The sequence below is a fragment of the Dendrobates tinctorius genome, unplaced genomic scaffold (genome assembly GCF_039654945.1).
Source record: "Dendrobates tinctorius isolate UK_male_01 unplaced genomic scaffold, ASM3965494v1 ptg000060l, whole genome shotgun sequence".
Taxonomy (NCBI): Eukaryota; Metazoa; Chordata; class Amphibia; order Anura; family Dendrobatidae; genus Dendrobates; species Dendrobates tinctorius.
In genome coordinates, this window is record NW_027361728.1 from 24,586,115 (window position 1) to 24,598,250 (window position 12,136).

The window sequence follows — 12,136 nt, forward strand, 5'->3', positions numbered from 1 at the left end:
CCAGACGAAAACAAATGCTGTGAAGCCAAGATGAGTGCATATTCAGGCAAAGATAAAAATGCTCCTACCAGAGCTTCTAATCTAAAGAGACATTTACAGCGCTTTCATCCAGAAGTACTGAAAGCAGTGGATGAGAAAGACTGCATCCAAACCAATGAACCAGTGCCCAGCTCTTCCAGCCAAACAAAGGAGCAGAGAACTTTGCAGCCATCAGTTGCAAGATATTTTGTCAGTGACAAAGTTACTGTGACAATGACAGTAGATACATTTAAAAACAGATCATAGAGCTTGTTGTAAAGGATAGTGTGCCTATTTCATTATTTTCACGACCAGCTTTTGTGTGTCTGAATGGGGAAATGGCCCGCAAGCTTGGTGTTTCTCTGGAGAGAGAGAGTATTAGAAAATTAGTAATCGAAGAAGCTTTTAAACAAAAGGAAGAACTTAAAAAAAACTCTCAAGGGACGCTTTCTGTTTCTTAAAATGGATGCCTGCACACGTCACAGAGTGAACTATTTTGCCATCAATGTCCGATTTGTTTGTGACAAAAATGAAATAGTTACCAAGACATTGGCAGTAAAAGACACCAAAGCTCATCACACCAGTGAGTTTCTCCAGGTCTTGGTGGAAAAGGTTCTGCAAGACTATGAATTTAAAAAAGAGCAAGTTTTTTCTGTCGTAACTGACAATGCTTCAAATATGATAAGTACTATTAAGCTAATGAATGAGAGTAATGATGGTGACCAGCAGCTAGAAGAACATTCTGGGTCCACAGACACAGAAATGTTTGAAATAGAGGAACACAGTATTGTAACTGAGGAGCAAACTGAAGTTGCTTCAGATGAACAGCAACATGATAGTTTAGATGATCTTGTTGAAACTGTGTCAATGTTCTTTCACTCATCACATGCGCTGTGTTGTGCATATGCTACAGCTGGCTATAAGAGACAGTCTGCAAGAAGGACATGCCGCTGCACTGATTGGCAATTTGAGAAAATTGGCTACTGTTGCCAGAACCCCTAAAGTTGACTCAATTTTGAAGAGACCTGCTGGAAAAGGGGCAATTATTGATCAAGCCACACGATGGGGCAGTACTTACTTAATGATTCAGCGCTTGGTTGAACTGAAAACCTTTCTTGTAGACATGGCTAACCCTCAACTGACGCTAAATGAAAGTCAGTGGAATCAGGTGACTGAGCTGGAAAAATTGCTAGAGCACCCATTTACAGTGACTAAAAAATTACAAGCAGAGGACTTAACTCCAGGTATTTTCTTAAAGGAGTGGAAGAACCTGATGTTTCGCCTGTCCCAAAGAGGAGGGTTAATTGCAAGTGGCATTGCTACATCAATGAAACGGAGAGAGGAGCTACTATTACAAAATAACATTCTTTTGGCAGCTGTTTATGTAGACCCAATGCATCGGATTCTTCTAGATGATCAACAGCTAAGTAAAGGAAAAGAAGCTCTGTTTGAAATAGCAGTAAGGATGAAAGGGTTGCAGAACAGTCAGGAGGAACAAGAAGAATTTGGTCGTCCTGCCACATCTTCACCCTCATCATCAACTGATGAAGAATTTAATTTCGAAAAATATTTGGATCACAAGGACCGTGCAAAGCGTTCCCGCATAGAAGAGTCATCCCCATCAAGGAACACAGCCAGTACATTTCAGCAGAATTTTTCATGTGCACTAAAAGAAATTGAGAAATTTGACCGTTCATCAAAAATAACAGTGCAACAAGCGATTCCTCTGTATCCTGACATTGTCAGAGATGTTGCCCGAGTGGTTACCGCTTTGCCACCAACACAAGTTAGTGTAGAGAGGTTGTTCTCTGCTCACAAAATAATTAGATCAGATTTGAGGGCATCCATGAAGGAGGATCTGACACAGGCAATACTTTTTCTGAGGACAAATTTATAGATTTCTTCTTATTAACTGCATAAAAGTGTTTATTGCATATTTACTTACAGTTTAGAAAAGTTTATAAAAGTTATTTGCTATATTCTAATTGTATTCTAATAAATGTAGTTTTTGCTCTAAGTGGTGAGAAACTGAATAAGCACGATGTTTAATATTTTACAACAGTAAATTTGTTGTTATGAATTGGCCATTTATGAAGGAGTCGGAGCCTGATAAAATCCAGGAGTCGGAGTCGCAACTGTGGCTTACCGACTCCACAGCCCTGCAGACACCACCTTGGGAAGGAAGGAAGGAAGAAGCCGCAAAACCACCTTATCCTAGTGCAGAACCAGGAGGGCACCAGAAAAGGGCCGCCAACTCCAAAAACACACCTAATGGAGGTGATGGCCACCAGAAACGCCACCTTCCAAGACAGAAAGGACAGGGAAACCTCGCAAAGCGGTTCAAAGGGAGGACTCCTCAGAGCCTCCAGTACTAAATTAAGGTCCCAGGGGTCCACCAGTGTCCTGTACGGGGGAGCCGCATATGCAAACCCCTGAAGAAAAGTTCTGACCTGAGAACAGGAGGATAGATTCTTCTAGAAAAGTATGGAAAGTGCTGACACCTGACCCTTTAAGGAACTTAGGGGGCCAGACCAGAGTACAATCCCGCTTGGAGAAACGCCAAAACATAAGGAAGAGAAAAGGACATAAGCGGAATGCGTTTAGACTCACACCAGCTGAAATAGGCTTCCCAGGTTCAATAATAGACCCTGGAAGAGGACGGCTTCCTAGACTGCATCATAGTGAGAATCATCCGATCTGAAACACCGGACGCTCTTAGCACCGCGGTTTCAACAGCCACGACGTTAAACTGAGCGGCCGAGAATTCTGATGGCAGATCGGACCTTGGGACAGAAGATCAGGTCGGTCTAGGAGCCTCCAGGGGGCGTCCGCGAGAAGATTGACGATGTCCTCAAAGCAAGACCTTCTTGGCCAATCCAGTGCGATGAGAATGACCGCCACCCCCACCACCTTGATCTTCCTTCAACAGCCTGGGAAGAAGGGGGAGGGGATTAAACAGATAGGGGAGCGCAAACTGGAACTAGGGAATGGCCAGAGCATCAGCGCCCACCGCGAGTGGGTCGCCGGACCTGGAGACGACCCGTGGGACCTTCCTGTTCAGTCAGGACGCCATGAAATCCACATCTGGAGTCCCCCATTGAATGCAGATCTGATGGAAGATCTCCTGATGCAGAGACCATTCTCCTGCCGTGAGACCCTCGCGACTGAGAAAATAAGCAGCCCAGTTGTCCACGCCGGGAATATGAACTGCAGATATCGCCAGTACTGTCGACTTTGCCTAGGGAAGAATCTTGGCTACCTCGGCCATTGCCGAGGAACTCTGGGTCCCTCCCTGGTGATTGACATTTGCCACCGCTGTGGCATTGTCCGTCTGAACTCAGATTTGCAGGCCCCTGAGAAGAGTTTCCCAGTGGAAGAAGGACAGAAGAATAGCTCTCTGCTCTAGGATGTTGATCGGCAGAGTGGATTCCCTCACAGACCAACGTCCTTGCACAGTCAGATGACAAAATACTGCTCCCCAGCCGAGAAGGCTGGCATCCGTCGTCACCACCTGCCAGTGGACGGGAAGGAAGGAAGGACCTGCCCTGGAAGATGAGAGAGGATTCCAGCCACCATTTGAGAGATCTTTTTTTGACTTGGTAAGAGAGCCGAAATGGACCATCCAGGGAGAGAACAGACTTGTTCCACTGTGAAAGGATGGCCTGCTGACGAGGTCTTGAATGGAATTGAGCAAAAGGGTCGCTTCCGACACTGCCACCATCCTCCCTAGAACCCTCATGGCTGAGAGGAAGGAAGGAAGCAGAGCGCTTTGTAGAGAGCGAACTCCCTTGTTGGAGGGTCGCTCTCTTCTCTTCGGGGAGAAAAACCCTTGCCTGACGAGTGTTGAATAGCATGCCTACAAAAACGAGGTGCTGAGTCAGAACAAGGCAGGACTTTTTTTTCTGTTGACAAGCCACTCGAAACGGGACAGGGTGTCGAGAACAATGGCGAGGCTGTCTTGGGCCTGAGAAAAGGATGGAACCTTGATAAGGATGTTGTCGAGGTATGGGATGAGGACAAGACCTCTGATCCTCAAAATAGCCATCAATTCTGCCATGATTTTGGTGAAAAACCTTTGGGGCGGTTGCGAAGACCGAACGGCAGGGCGACAAACTGGAAATGATGCTGATGTAGCGCAAAACGAAGGAACCACTGATGTCCTGGAAAAATAGGGACATGAAGATAGCCATCCTAAATGTCTATGGAGCACAGGAATTCCTGCGCCTCCATGGAAGCAATTACTGAACGAAGGGACTCCATCCTGAAATGTCTGAGACAGACTTTCCTGTTTAGCAACTTGAGATCCAGGATGGGCCGCACCTTGCCGTGTTTCTTCGGCACCACAAGCAGGTTTGAATAGAAACCTGTGAAGCGTTCTCGCTTCGGGACGGGAACAATTACCCTTAAACTGAGAAGGGAGGCGATGGCTGAAAAGAAACCCGAGACCAGGGAAGGATCCCTTGGGGGACGGGATACGAAGAATGATCTCAGGGAGGCGCAGCGAAATCTATTTTGTATTCCAAGGATACGATCTCCCTGACCCATGCGTCCTCCACTGAAGCTAGCCAAACGTCCCTGAAAAAGAGAAGACGACCGCCCAGCTTGGGAGATACGCTGGGATCTTGACACAAGTCATGTCGAGGAAGATCTGCAAGGTCTAGGCCTGGTGGATCTACTGTACCTTGGGCGTCACAGGAACGCCAGGAAGGGGTGGCTATAAAGAAAACCTTCCTATCCTGGCGAGCCTGCGGCCTCTGCTGGTGGGAAAAAACCTCTGTCGCCGTGAAACAACGAAAGGACCGAAACTGCCGCTTCGGAGGTGGCGACTGGGTTTGGACTTGGGAAGAAGAGAACTCGTGCCCCCAGTGGCATCCTTAATAATCTGGTCCAGTAGGGAACCGAATAGAAGAGATTCCTGAAAAGGCAAACTGGTAAGTGATTTCTTTGAAGATAAGTCCGCCTGCCAGGCCTTAAAGGGAAGGTGCCACAATTTTATATAAATTTGCAAAAAAAGAGTAAGTAACAAAACATTGTAGTTTCAGCAAATGTTGTACTAACTAGGATTTATAGTTTGTTTGTAATAATGTTTTAATGTAGCCACTGGGTGCTGCCATCTTGATTTGCAGATCTGTGGAGGAATATGGCCGTCCCTGTACATAGGAGACTGTAGTCGGTTCCCGACTATCTGTAACATTGCAGCCTCATTAGCAGTGAACTGGGCACGCCCCTGTGGGCTGCACAATTCACTGCTGTAGGTGTGGCTGGGAGCCATTTTACTGTAGCCCAGTGCTATCTGCTGAGCTACACTTTCCCTCTATCCACAGGATCTGTTATGCCAGAAGCTATCTGTTCACGTCTGGCATACGAGGTCTTGTGTTGTGAGGACAGGCTGTAGATATGGAGGTGGTGGACAGCAGAGGAGAGAAGCGCTTTCGGAGGATGGAAAGTGGTGAGTGCTGGTGACTTGGGGGGGCAGTTTTACCAGTGTGGGCATATCTGTGATCCTCTCCTGTGTGATACAGTCTGCTGATTCATTTATCTAATCCTATCCCGTGTGATACTGTCTGCTGAGCCGTGTATCTAATCCTATCCCGTGTGATACTGACTGCTGAGCTGTGTATCTAATCCTATGCTGTATGATACTGTGTGCTGAGCTGTGTATCTAATCCTATCCCAAACTTGTTCACACTATAGGTAAAATAAGAGCGCAATAGGGTCTTATCCGGGTAATCTTATAAGGATTATTAGAGTTTATACTCACCCATCCCAGGAGAGAGTCAAGCACGTAGAATCAATATGTCAGCCTGCTGCACATCCAACGGTCCACAATACAGTGACCGCCACAAATTCTTTGGAATAAATTTCTTGGACTTTCTTGGACATATGTCATCCCCTGAGGAAGAAGTATTATGAACTTCGAAACGCGTTGGGAATAAAGGGTTAATTCATCAACCTGATTTGGATATGAAATTTGTCTGGCAGCGCACTTAAAGTCCAAGAAATTTATTCCAAAGAATTTAATCCTATCCCGTGTTTTACTGTCTGCGGAGCCGTGTATCTAATCCTATCCTGTGTGATACTGTCTGCTGAGCCGTGTATCTAATCCTATCCTGTGTGATACTGACTGCTGAGCCGTGTATCTAATCCTCTCCTGCGTGATACTGCCTGCTGAGCCGTGTATACTCTATACTCTCTCTATACTTATATCACATATCCTTATGAGGGTTTTCTTTTCCTTCTGAGATCAGATATGGGAATCAGGGCTGGTGAGGCAGCTGAAGAGAGGGGTCTCATTTTTATTGTTACTATACGGCTACATTTCCCCCCAGCCTGCTTCCCAGCGTCATCCCGCACTGCGCCTGTCGCCTCGCTTTCACACAATCGCCAGGACAGGATGGAGAAGACAAGATCTGAGGAGGGGAATGGGGTCTTTGTGTGCAAAGTCTGGATCAGAACAGGCCATCAATCAGCAGAAACGTTTCCTAGATTTCTGTGGAGTAGTGTATAAAAGACGGCGCTCTATGTACAATCCCTGCCTGCTCCGCGCACTGAACAGGGTGCCCCCCATAGACCAGCACACTGCTCGCCTGAAATACTCTGTGCTGCTGCCACCCTATTCCCTCCACCATATATTTCCCTCTGTGACCCCCCCCATAGACCAGCACACTGCTCGCCTGAAATACTCTGTGCTGCTGCCACCCTATTCCCTCCACCACATATCTCCCTCTGTGACCCCCCATAGACCAGCATACTGCTCTCCTGAAATACTCTGTGCTGCTGTCACCCTGCTCCTCCACCATATATCTCCCTCTGTGCCCCCCCATAGACCAGCACACTGCTCTCCTGAAATACTCTGTGCTGCTGTCACCCTGCTCCTCCACCATATATCTCCCTCTGTGCCCCCCCATAGACCAGCACACTGCTCTCCTGAAATACTCTGTGCTGCTGTCACCCTGCTCCCTCCATCATATATCTCCCAGAATCCTTGCTGCCTGCCATCCTCGGAGACCGTCTACTTCTCAGTAACTTTGCGGGCCTCATCAAAATGGCTGCTCACGGTGTTCCTATATGTCATCCTCTCTTATCCCTTACTAAACACCCAGAAGGGGAGGAGAGGAGTGACATCACACCCATGTCAGCAGACTCAGCCCATATTTACTGCAGGGCAGTGATGTAGCTAGTTGTACACTAGGTTTTTGTGTCAAATTTCAGTAGCTGCTCCCCCTAGTGTTAACAAGTGGAAATCCCAAACTTAAAATTATTTTTCATATTTTACTAAATTATAAACAATTATTTTAAGAAAATACAGACATTAATTCTTTACATTTTTTCAATTGCTGAAAATTGTTTTTTTTTGGATGGCACCTTCCTTTTAAGCCAGACATTGTGGCTATTCGCCGGACTATTGCTAGACGCTTGAGCTGCGCAAAAAGCTGCATCCAGGGAGGCAGAGACCAGGTAGTTTCTTGCATGCGAAATCTGGTCGGCGAGATCCGCCAAGTCATCCGGACGAGCTTCAGCACGAATGCCCTGACGGAGTTGTTTGGCCCATTTGGCAAAGGCCATTGAGACTATGGTGGAAGCAAAAGCCGGGCATAATATGGAAGCGGCCGCTTCAAAAGCTGATTTTGCAAAGGATTATATGATCCTATCATTGGAGTCCTTGAGGGATGCTCCATTAGCAATCGGGAGCACCGTGCTGGTCGACAGTCTGGACACTGGCGGGTCCATGGTAGGAGATGCTGTCCAATTAGGCCAGGTTCACATAGCGTTAACGGGCTGCGTTAATGTTATAGCATAATGCAATATGTGTTACGCTATACCGCTAACCCTGATGATTCATCAGCGCTAGCGGTGACGGAGCCTCAGATGCTGCAGCCTGCATCCGAGGCTCCGTCAGTGTTTGACGGCACATCGGGAACACGTGCCGCTTTACGGCATACATCGCGATGCGCCACATAATGGGGGTCTATGGCAGCGTTAACGCAGTTAAACAGACTGCCTAAACGCACTGTGACCCCAGCCTTAGTGGTGAGCTCAGGAGAAAAGGGATACAGGAGGCCAAGGCGCTTTTCTCTCTGAAAGCTTTTGGTCGGGTTCTCCCTTTCCCTGGTAAGTATTCTCCATGAGGGGCGAATACCTTGGAAGATGGTTTTGGCCGTCTAAATGAAACCGCCTGATCTGCAGGTTCCATAGGTGTCCTTGATGTAAAAAAGTCTGGTTGACCGCCACAATGAGGCTCTGGACCAAGAGTCTCACGTTAGAGGTTTGGTCCGAAGCCAGATCAGATTCATCCTCTAAAGGCGCGTCCAAGAACGTCTTGCCTAACTCGGGAGAGCAAGATCGGGGAGAGGCAGACTGCCGGGAAGGCCTGGGGGGGGGGGTGAGATGGAGCGGGAAGACGACCTAGAAAGGCACTCCTGTCTTGGTCTCTTGCTGCCCCTGTTAGAAGGCCCGGACAGTGATTCCTGTGACCCACTAGCGGCTGAGGGCATAAGAAGGGGCAACCTGTCAAGTACAGACAACCAGGGTCTGTGGCACCTTGGTGAGGTCAGCCACAGACTGTGAGAGAGGCAGCCTAGCCTGGAACAGGGACTTCGCTGTCACCTGGGACAGAAAGGGGCTCCTGGGGGGTGGATACAATGGGGTTGCTGTAGGTCTGACAGAGGGGAGGGGACTGACCCAAAGGAAGCTTGCACTTACACGAAGAGCACACAAAATGACTGACCAGAGCAGAAGAAAAGGAGGAAGAGGTAGGAGGGCGAGAGCAGTCTCCTTTAGGCACGATGAGACAGACTCACTAACAGGTGCCAGAAGGTTAGGGGACAGGAAGATGCAGAGGAGCTTGTCAGGCTGCAGAGCAGCTACTCACAGTCTATGCAGGCTGCCGAAATAGGAGATTTCTGATGAACATCATAGGTGGAAACAGAAGTAAATATAAGTCCAATATATAGCATTATCCTACAAAGCCACCATAGTATGGATAAAGTATGGACAACTGCATTGAATAACCAATAAATCTAAAAGAGCAGGCAGTCATGAAGTCAAAAAATCTAAACATCTTTATTAAACATGTAATAAAAATCATAAAGACAGACGGATAAACAGGGCTAGGAGGTGGTAACCTGATGACCCCAGCATCAAGACAACTTGCCCAAGGTGGGTATGTCCAGAGGAGTAAAGTGTCCACAGTAAGAAGAGTATAATATTACTACATAATATAATCGTGTCCAAATAGTGATGGTAAACAAATCTTGCTCAAATAGCACAAACGTCACATATCATTGTAAGTATAATGTAGCGTGGACCACTCTCCAGGCTGCCGACAGAACAGGCCGAAGCAAGTCCCTGCAGGTACCAAGTAGTCTGCGGGGCGTCCAGAAGGAAGGAGACAGTTTGGGGTCTCAGTGAAAAAGCACGCGCAGCAGGAGGGAAGAGCGCGCTTTCTCCGGATATACTTGCTCTCAGGGACCCAGGGGGAAGAGGGGGAGCCAGCCGCCATATCCAGGAGGAACAAGATGGCAGCGATCTACACTCACAGTGGCTGAGGGAGTGGGCGGAGCTAACCGCCAGGTCCAGAAGAGACAAGCTGGGCGGGAGAAAAGCCCACCCGGATACAGAGAGAAAAGGGGGTGGAGATAATGCAGAGCGCTAGGCCCGAAAAGCCGGGGCCTAGATTAATTCTCCTCACTGCCGGAGCAGGGGGGAGCGGCACGGAGGTCATTAAAGAAGCACTAAAAAGGTAGCCCAGCACCCTATTTTGCTTAGAAACTAGGGAGTAAAGGCCCCTGTTAAAAACGCCCCAGCGCTCCAAAAGGCCACAATAAAGGAAAAATATTTCCCTCATTTCTCCCCTTTTTTTTTCCTTCATTTTCCTTTCTTGAAACCTTGTGGATAGAGGAGAAAGGTACCTCTCTATTTGAAAATGTAAGACGTCCGAACTTGCTGCACTGTGGGACGTCTTCGCCTCCGAGTACCGACAGGCTCTGTTGGGCGAGTGGGTAAGGCGACGGGGGCAAGGACTGGATCCGGGTCGCCTAAACATGCTTCTGTGTTAGGGGCTCTTGGTCCTGCCGGGAAGACATATGAAGATACGGGGTGGAAGTACAAGCTGTACTCAGTCTCTTTGTGGGAGTACAGTTGCGACTATTCACACTGTATCCCTCTGGGCACCTGAAAGGAAACGACGAACGCTGAGGTACATATGGGTCTAAAGAATGACCCGTGTCCACCTCCTACTGACACTAAGCTAAACTGAGTAGCCTAGTGCTAGTTGGTGGGGTGTACACTGCAGAGGAGGAGCTAACTTTTTTTGTGCATAGTGTCAGCCTCCTAGTGGCAGCAGCATACACCCAGGGTTCCTGTATCCCCCAATGAAGTGATAGAGAAATATCACTTAACAAATAAGATATAGCTTACAGACACTTATGTGAAATCGTGATCACAGAACTGATACACACACACTGGTTTATAAAAAAAAAAAAAAAATATCAAATGCATCAAATCACTAGTATACTTACTGCAACCCCACCACTACATATTTATAAATTGCCGCACCTAAAATGATAAATTGGGGGCAAATTAAGCATGGACGCTTAAAAGGTTTATCTGGGACTTGTTTTTTTTTTCATAGGACTAAAAACTATTTACTGGTGGGTAGTTGCTAACTAGCTGCATGTTTTGTCCTGCGATGATCTCTCCTGACTCAGGGTGGTCACGGAGCTCCTGCCAGCGATTCTCCGACTTCCTGTGCTGCCATGTCCACAGAGCAGCTCTTTCGCTTCTAGTCTGCTTCGTATATGGGGCATCACTGCAGACATCATGATGATCGACAACAGGCTACCACAGTTGAGTAGCGAGGAACTGGCTGTTAATCAGCATGACATTGGCAGTGGCACCACATCGGTAGAGCAGAGCGAAACAGAGAAAGCAGCTCTACCTACTTGGCAGCACAGGAAGCAAGAGGCTCACCAGCATGAGAGGTACATAGCCTGGGAGGGGAGAGATCATCCCAGGACAGAACAAACAGCTAATCCAGACTACCTGACAGTAATTTATTAGCTTCATAGGAAAAAAACCAAACAAAAAGTACTGGTTAACCCCTTTAACATTTCCCAATGTTAGATAAGAGCCTAGGGATGTATAGAATGTGGCAAATGAAGTCTGAATTTTTTAACAAATTCCAACTTTTTAGCATCCCAAATGGGAAACTTACCAGTGTTAAAAAAAAAAAAAAAAAATAATTGAGTGACACCAGTAAGTTAAATGTTGCACGTTAATGTAGAATTTTGTGCAAAAAGCATTTTTTGATACAGATTAATAATGGTTTAACAAGTGTAATTGCTCCATTTAATTCCACTATGACCCAACTAGAATTAAACTTGTGTATAGAGATGCAACCTTAATTATGTTGCACATCATTCCAAAAGGTTAACCATGCCCCTTTTTGCATCACTAAGTTTTGGTGTTGGTACTGTTTACAAAAAAAATAAAGAAGTGTTAAAAAGAGACTGCAGTAGCTAATACATTTGGCTTAGGCCTGTTTCACACATCTGTTTTTTTCGTCAGTTAAAATCCGTTGAAATGGTGGACAACGGATCCGTTCATGTACTGACCACGTTGTTTGGCACCGGACCATTGTTTTAACGGATCCGGCGAAGGAAGAATTTTAAAGGAACTGCTGCCGAGAGAGAGAGAATTTTTTTCAGAGGCCAGAACCGAGTTTAGGGTTAAATTTCCGACACAGGCATTTCTCCCGGGCATGCGCAATAGAAAATGCGGATCCGGCCGGGGAAAAAAAAACGTTTCATTGTCCGTCCTGTCCGCTCAGCGGACGGCAAAATCTTGGCGGATCCGTAAAAAAACGGACCGAACAGATGCCCATCCGTCAAGATCCGCAGTTAATACAAGTCAATGGAGAAAAAAACGGATCCGCCAAGAAAAATGGCGGATCTGTTTTTTTTTGCAAAACGGCGGATTTTGACTGATGGGGAAAAACGGATGTGTGAAACAGGCCTTAAGCATTTTCAATAATGAAATGGTACAAACAATGATAAATGTGGCCCATACTTAAAAGAGGAGTACTCACAATTGTCATGCTAACATTTCTTTCCCAATC

General features: G+C 46.8%; 1 protein-coding gene across 5 annotated transcripts in view; it reads right to left on the bottom strand.

The window, feature by feature from the left end:
* Positions 1-12,136, bottom strand: part of PIK3CA (phosphatidylinositol-4,5-bisphosphate 3-kinase catalytic subunit alpha) — a 112,049-nt gene that overhangs the window by 63,193 nt on the left and 36,720 nt on the right. The gene's annotated exons all lie outside the window — the stretch shown is intronic.